This window comes from Phyllostomus discolor, chromosome 4 (genome assembly GCF_004126475.2).
Source record: "Phyllostomus discolor isolate MPI-MPIP mPhyDis1 chromosome 4, mPhyDis1.pri.v3, whole genome shotgun sequence".
NCBI lineage: Eukaryota > Metazoa > Chordata > Mammalia > Chiroptera > Phyllostomidae > Phyllostomus > Phyllostomus discolor.
The window spans coordinates 137018715-137025802 of record NC_040906.2 but is presented as its reverse complement, the minus strand read 5'-3'; the positions used below and the strand labels follow the sequence as shown (position 1 = coordinate 137025802).

General features: G+C 41.4%; 1 long non-coding RNA gene across 1 annotated transcript; it reads right to left on the bottom strand.

Annotated features, from left to right (window-relative positions):
• Positions 1-309: 309 nt before the first annotated feature.
• Positions 310-5278, bottom strand: LOC118500243. The gene is made up of 2 exons (XR_004902795.1): positions 1885-5278; positions 310-1589 (listed from the first exon to the last, which is right to left on the bottom strand). It is a non-coding gene; the product is annotated as an uncharacterized LOC118500243 (long non-coding RNA).
• Positions 5279-7088: the final 1810 nt, after the last annotated feature.

Sequence of the window (7088 nt, the reverse complement as noted above, 5' to 3'; positions counted from 1 at the left end):
AGTGAAAGAACCTAAAAGGGGTCTGAAAACAGGGGAGAGACTACTGCTTCTGGTAATAACAGAGGAGGCATTTCCTGCTGAACACCAATTTTAATAAAAGCTGAATTTTCTGTGTAATATATTTATTCATGTATTTTGTTTATTGCTTATGTGTTAGTGTCTCCCCACTAGAATGTAAGCTGCAAAAGGGTAGGAATCTTTATTTTGTCCACCGATGTATCCCAAACACCTAGAATAATGTTTTGCACATACTAACTGTCCCATGACCATTTGTTGCATGAGGGAACAGATATAAAAACCCTTAGTCTTGCCGTGGCTGGGTTGCCCAGTTGGTTGTAGCATTGTCCTAACATGCAGAGTTGCGGGTTCAATCCCCAGTCAGGGCATATGCAGGACCCGGCCAGTGAGTGGGTGAATGGGTGGAACAGCAGGTCGATGTTTCTCTGTCTCTCTCAAATCAATAATATATTTTTTTAATTTAAAAGCCCCTCAGTCCTGTGAGTATTTCTCTTTCCTACTGCAGAGGAGCTCTCTTCAGCTTCCCCCACCCTCTCAGAAACCTCTCTTTTCTCCCACCGGTGCACTTCTAAGACACCTCGCTCCCCTGGAGAACACAGTCCGAAGGGAGAGTGCACATCTTCTGCTCTGCTGGTTAGGGAGGGAGATCTTCCACCCATCTTTCATGGAAGTGAGAGAAAGACCTGCAGCCCACTGGTTTTGGCTGACAGGGGGAGGGGCATAATAGAAAAAAACTGGTCTTTAATTTTAGGCATACACACTGAGAGAGTTTGGATATTGGCGTGGCTTTTATAGGATTTTGGTGAGCATTCTGGGCTCTACACTTAAACAGCAAGCTGTTGTTTTGATGATGATGTCGTGGATTGCCCCAGGACAAAAGACAAAGGTTGTTGTGGTAAAGCCGTTATATTCAACTTTTGTAGATAATGTTCCCTCTGCCCCATTCCATTGTTGAACAATTAAAGTGGTTACAGTCTTATTGGCATACAATATTATATTAGTTTCAGGCATACAACATCATTTGAATAAAACTAAGCAAAGCAAAAAAAAAAAGTGGCTACAGTACTGTATGAAGACAAACTCAGTCACAAACTTATGATATTCTATTCCCTGTTTGGCTGGCAGGGTCACACTGGCAGAAGGGTAGCACTTACCAAAATGGAAGAAAATAGGAGGAAGGAGAACATACACTTTTGCACCCACAAGGACCCTCTTATCCCTTTGTGGTGGCCAGGAAGGCCTCTGCTTAGATCCCCTTTCCAGAAACGCTGTCTGGGAAGATGTTTGAGTGACAGCCTCCGGCTGCCATACCTTGAATCTGCCACAGCACTCATGGCTGGCCAAGCTTCCTCTGGGCTTCCCCCAGGCAAGGACAGGGCAGGTGGGGTGACCAGGGCAGGCCATCCCCGCAGCCTAATGCGGAACTCCTCTAACTCCTTTGCTCAAGGACTCCCTGTTGGCCTTGCCGAGACTTTCTAGAATAGCACCGTGCTCTGAGAGTTTCCCTGTCCGGTCCTTCCTTCCCTCTGCTTTCACAGATATTAAATCTGCTTCCAGGTCTGGAGGTTCACCTGCCAACTCCTCCTCTTTCCTCTTTCACCTTTCATGGGCATTTCCTCCCAATGAATCTCTTGCATATCTAATTCCACCTTGACATTAGCTTCTTGGAGAGTTTGAACTAATACACCTCCAATAGCTGATACATTCTGTTAACTCACAAAATCCTCGATTAGCAAAATTAAAGAAGAATATTATGGGTGAAAATGTCATCTTCTAAAAGCCTTATTGGGGATGATGGACCCTAAATGTACGTGGGAGATGCCATTTCTGACTGTGCAGTGAGGGTCTCGCCCTGTGGTCCTGAACCCTGTAGGTGTGTGTGTGCCGTGTTAAGTGTGTGAGCAACTCTCCCTGAAGAAGAACGATAGCCTTCATCACAGTCATTTACAGAATTATCAACAGTGGCAAGTGATTTCCAGTTAACTCAGTAGTTCAAAAGTTATACTAACATGAAATCTGTATTACAACATAACTTATTTTACATAGTAACAGTCATGCCTCCATTTTCTACTCCAAGCTAAATGAGCTTGAATGATATTTAGAGCTCTGAAAATTAAGCCTCTAGTATAAGGATAAACAGCACTGTATTCTTAACCTAATACTGAACTTTTAAAAGAAGTCATGCTCTGATTTAAGTAGTTATTGGCATGAAAGAAGGACAGGTAATTGAGAAATGAATAGATTATTATTTTTTTTGTATTAGAGGCTTGAGAGTCAGTGGCAGGTGCCTCGGCCCTCAGCGCAGAGGATGCTTGGCAGAATCCACTGGCAGGTCCAGGGAAGCAGCTCTGGCAGCTGTTCTCGAGAAGGTTTACGTCAGCACCACTTACATCAACCAAACTGAGAACACTTGTGTCGGCAGCATAAATGCTGGCACGTCAGCATCTCCATTTATACCCCCTCCCCCAGAAATGTGTATAGTTCAATTACACCGAAAATAAGAAGTGGTATGTTGATCGCTCAAACCTGGAAGCAATGACTTCATAAGGGGACATTCCTGCCCCGCCTTGGGGAAGAACCTAATCTGTGTCAGTGAAAAGCCACCCCCTCATGGCTTGTTCCCTACAGCAAACTATTCTCAGAAAGTACTAAATTTACCCCCGAATCAAGTGGAATATTTATGGTGAGTGGGGATAAATAATTTGTCTAGATACCCCCAGGCAGCTGTGCTCTGCTACTACCAACTCCAGCCAGGCGCTCTGAATTCTTCCCCGTGCAGGTTTATATTGCTTCAATGCTCAGTTTAAAGCTGGTAAAGCAGGCTTCTGCAGACAGAGCCAGACCCCACAGATCAGCAGAGGAGCCCTACAGCCCACTGTTAGGCTAAAACAAGTGAGTCTTTTGAGTGGAGAGCAAGGTCCCCTGAAAGAGTAGGTCTCTGAGCAGCAAAGGCTTAGAACAAACGCAGAACGCCCCCCGCCCCTCCCCCCACCTTTAAATGTTCTTTGGTCTTGACCTTGGTAGAAAAATGTTTGCTCAGTGCCCTCAATTTCTGTTTCCAGTAGCGATGAATGATAATTTTAGGAAACAGCTCATGTTCATTCTTGGAAAACTAGAAGAGATTTCGTTAGGGATGGGGAGGGCAAAAGATATATAGATGGCTATCTTTTCAGTCACCAAGAAGAGAAATAAATCCAATATGTTTTAGAAAATATTGAATCATTTGAAACCCTTTCTATGAAGAGTCAGGTAGTGGGAATAAACATTAGCAGAGTTTTTAAAAAAGTACTCAGACTTTTGAAGCAGAAACCAGATATTTGTCTATGATGAATAATCAAATACTAACTTCTAACAAAACAGAGTTGTTATCTCAAGCTAAGTTCCTTCCTGACCACTAGCTGAGTTCCTTACTTATATTTCTTCCTCTACTAGAACCTTCTTTTTCTAAAATGAGCAGTTGCCTACTTTCTGAATTAAAACATCTGCTCTGAAACATACACATGCACACATAAAACATTACTCTCCCTCATAGAAATCTAAGAAGGTCATCAGCAAGTGTAAGGAGGTCATCATGATGATTTAGACCAACTGAGGGTTCATATTTTGGGTCTTATCTATTTACTAAGAAATCTTGACACCAGGATGCTGACAGATACCCAGAAAGGATTACAGAATTCTCAGCTTGGGGTGGCCAGTGTCCTCAGTCAAAAGCAATTAGTGCTGCCCAAAATACCTATGGGCATAACAGCCCACTGGCTCTAATTGTATTTTCAAAGAAAAAGCATAAAAATCTTTTTTTCCAGTTTGATCAATGTCTATTACACATTTAACAAATGGACTTTCATAGGCAGAATTCTAAAAAGCCAGAGTTATGGACATGAGGATCAGAGTAAAATATATTAGGTGTCATGTGTTACTTTGTTAACACAGAGTAATAATTTTTACTTGCACTGCATCTTTTTGAAAGATCACAAATTGCTCTACTCTTGTCACTAGAGAACCACTACTCAGCTTTTCTGAGGAATTATAAAGGACACACCAAAAAAGGCTCTGAAGATGAAAGAAGTGAGATGCTCTCCCTATCTAATGAGAAGGGAGAAGTGTCACAGGAAATTCCAGACTGCTGGACTTGGATGCACACCAGAGTAAATGATAAAATGAACCATTATAACACCGTGCAAAACACATAGCAGTAATGTAACTTTACAAGTAGCAGCATCACATTGACCAGGATTCCGTAGTTCATTTTTTTTTTTAAGGAACGACATGAATGAAGCTGTTTTAATGCCAAAAAGTTTTCTGAGTCCATTGCATTGAACGAACTACATGCCATGGTGTCTCAGACCAGGAGTCAGAAGGCACGGGTCCAGCCTGTCTCTGCTGTGGAGTTCTCATGAAACCAAGTAAATTATTCATCCTCTTCTTTCTTGGATTCTCCTCCCTTAAAATTAAATTATACTTCTTACTTGTCAATATCCCTTCATGAGAGACCTTGAGCAGCTTTGGACTGGGATCTAAAACCCCCAGATTTGTATCTCTCATAGATGCCAGCTGGGGTGGCTGCCTGGCTCACAGGGTCACTACCTGCTGGAGTCAGCCCCTTTAATGCAGAGTTTGGGACAGAAAAGGGTCATATCTGGACTACAGTTCCTATTCCCTTTGCCTACAGCTGATGAGTGCCAGCATAGACACTTCTTTTAAACTGAGCTGATCAAATGTCCTCTCCCAGGACACCAAGTGGAGAGACAGAAAGACACCCAAAGACATTTTTTAAATGGTTACATAATAGGATAGACTAATTCATGAGCAGTACTCCTGGCACCTCCCCATACACATCGGAGCAGCTTTTTCACAGTATCCAGGACCAGCTGGGGCCTGCGGTGCTGCAGAGAGACTACCCCCGACCCATTTCCCATTTCTGCCCTTTGGGATTCTTCATTCTGCAGCCCTCCACCCCTAACCTTGAGTCAACCAGATGCCCTGAGAAGTTCTGAGACTCATGCCTGTAGCCACTCCAGAGCCACAGGGCTGGACCCTGGTTCCAGTACCTAGCCTGGTGTGGAATTACTGTTGCTGGCTGGCGCAGTATTTCTTCTGTGGCATTCTATGAGACTGGGCTGCGGGACGGGGCTGACACACTGATTCTGGAGCCCTGCACACGCCATTGGTCCCTGTCAGAGAGCATGATTAGGGGTAAGAATAAAATTTTCTTGGTGAGACTTTTGTTTCATATGTATAGTTACATTCTTTTCACACATATTTATATAAATATTACTTATATCATCTTTAATATAGAGAAATGTTTTTATAACTTATGTTATATGTTTATATTATATGTTTATATTTTAAATTTATATTTATATATTGATGTATATTAAATTTCTTATTGTGGCTCATTGTTAAATAATGTTCCTGGTGAATTGCGACCTTCACCTACAAACAGACAAACAGATTAATATATGCGAAATAGATTGATATACGTGAAACCACTCTTGGGAAATGGCAGTTGCAACACATAATACAATGGAAAGCTTATTTCAATCAAAACAACTTAGAAAAGGTAGAAACAAAAGTATAAATAAGCAAGGTTTTTCATTTATAATTTCATTCACACCATCTATGACATTCCATTCATAGTCCGTTCATGAGCCTAATAAACAGAATAGATACATTCTCCCTTTTATAACTGAGTAGAGCTAGAAACTCGAAGCTCAAGACAGAGAAGTCTGAAATAGAAACAGGTCACTTAAACTTTGCCTCACAACTGCGTCTCTTAAACAAGGCCCATCAATGATCACCTCAGGGCCCAAGACATCTGAATCTCACCATTAAAGCAGAGATCTCAGCGTCTGACCTTCACATTTCATTACCTCCACCCCATCTGCCATTTTGCACTGGCTTTTAAAATTTTGTCATGCTATTGATTGATAAGTGAAATGTAAAATGCTATAATTTAATCATTTAAATTAGACCTTTTCATTCCATATGGAAAACAAAATGTTGAGATAAATAAGTAAAAAAATAAAAAATTCAAACAATTTTACACTTGCATGGCTCTTAGAAACATCAAATACATTTTAAATCTTCCTTAATCCATTCAGTCAGTTGTGTTGGAAGTTAACATGCTCGCCCTGTCAGTGCCTGGTCAAGCCTGAAAGAATCAAACTCCCTGACTCGGGGCTAAAAGGAAAGTTTTAACGCATGAAAAGCTGTCAACTACCTCATGATTTCTTCCAGTTTATGGGTGCTCATTATAGCAGTACTTGTCCCACTGAAAAATCCATCTACAACCTGCTGTCAGATATACTTCTTTCAATTAAAGGTTATTCTCCCTGCTAATGTTTCCAAAAGTAAACTTTTTTCTTTAGAAGTGTGGAGTTATTAACAAGTATGTGAAAATAGACTTGCTCATCACATTCTTTGGCAGTTAGTGTCACTCTGCCTACTACTTTTTCCTTTGAGACACCACAACCTTCTTATGCTCCACTGCCTGTGCTTGTTTATGATACCCGTCTCCATGAGCCACACCTGCGAGGGCAAAGCCGCGGTGCCACGGGGAGCAACGTCGCCGGTCAGATCCCTTGTGTTGTCAGAGTGAGTGATGACGTTGGAAGCTTGTGGAAGAACAGCAGAAACTGCAAGGTTCTAGGATGCTTTATCTAGACCAGAATTCGTGCAAAGCTCCGGCGTTGTGCATTTTCTTTAACATTTTTTACATTCAACCTGAGCCAACATTTTATCTTGAAGGCCAGATCATTCTATATTCCACATTACTCAACCAAGGGTATTTTTCAGTATTTTGTTATCCAGAGTCATGGTACACAATACTTTGGCATTTAATTCCAAACCCATTCAATATTTTTATGAGAGGATCAAAGTCTTTTTTTGTAAGAAAATGATATAAAAAATGGGAAAATACAAATTTGGCTTCTGACTGCCAATAGTTGTTTTTAGTGAGGGGAACTATTAGGTTTTCTGTCACCTTTGTTCCAAAATGTTGAGCATGGCTGCAAGGTCCTTTGTGATTTGTTCCTTGCCTCCCAATATTGCTCTGTTCATGTATTTCTTTA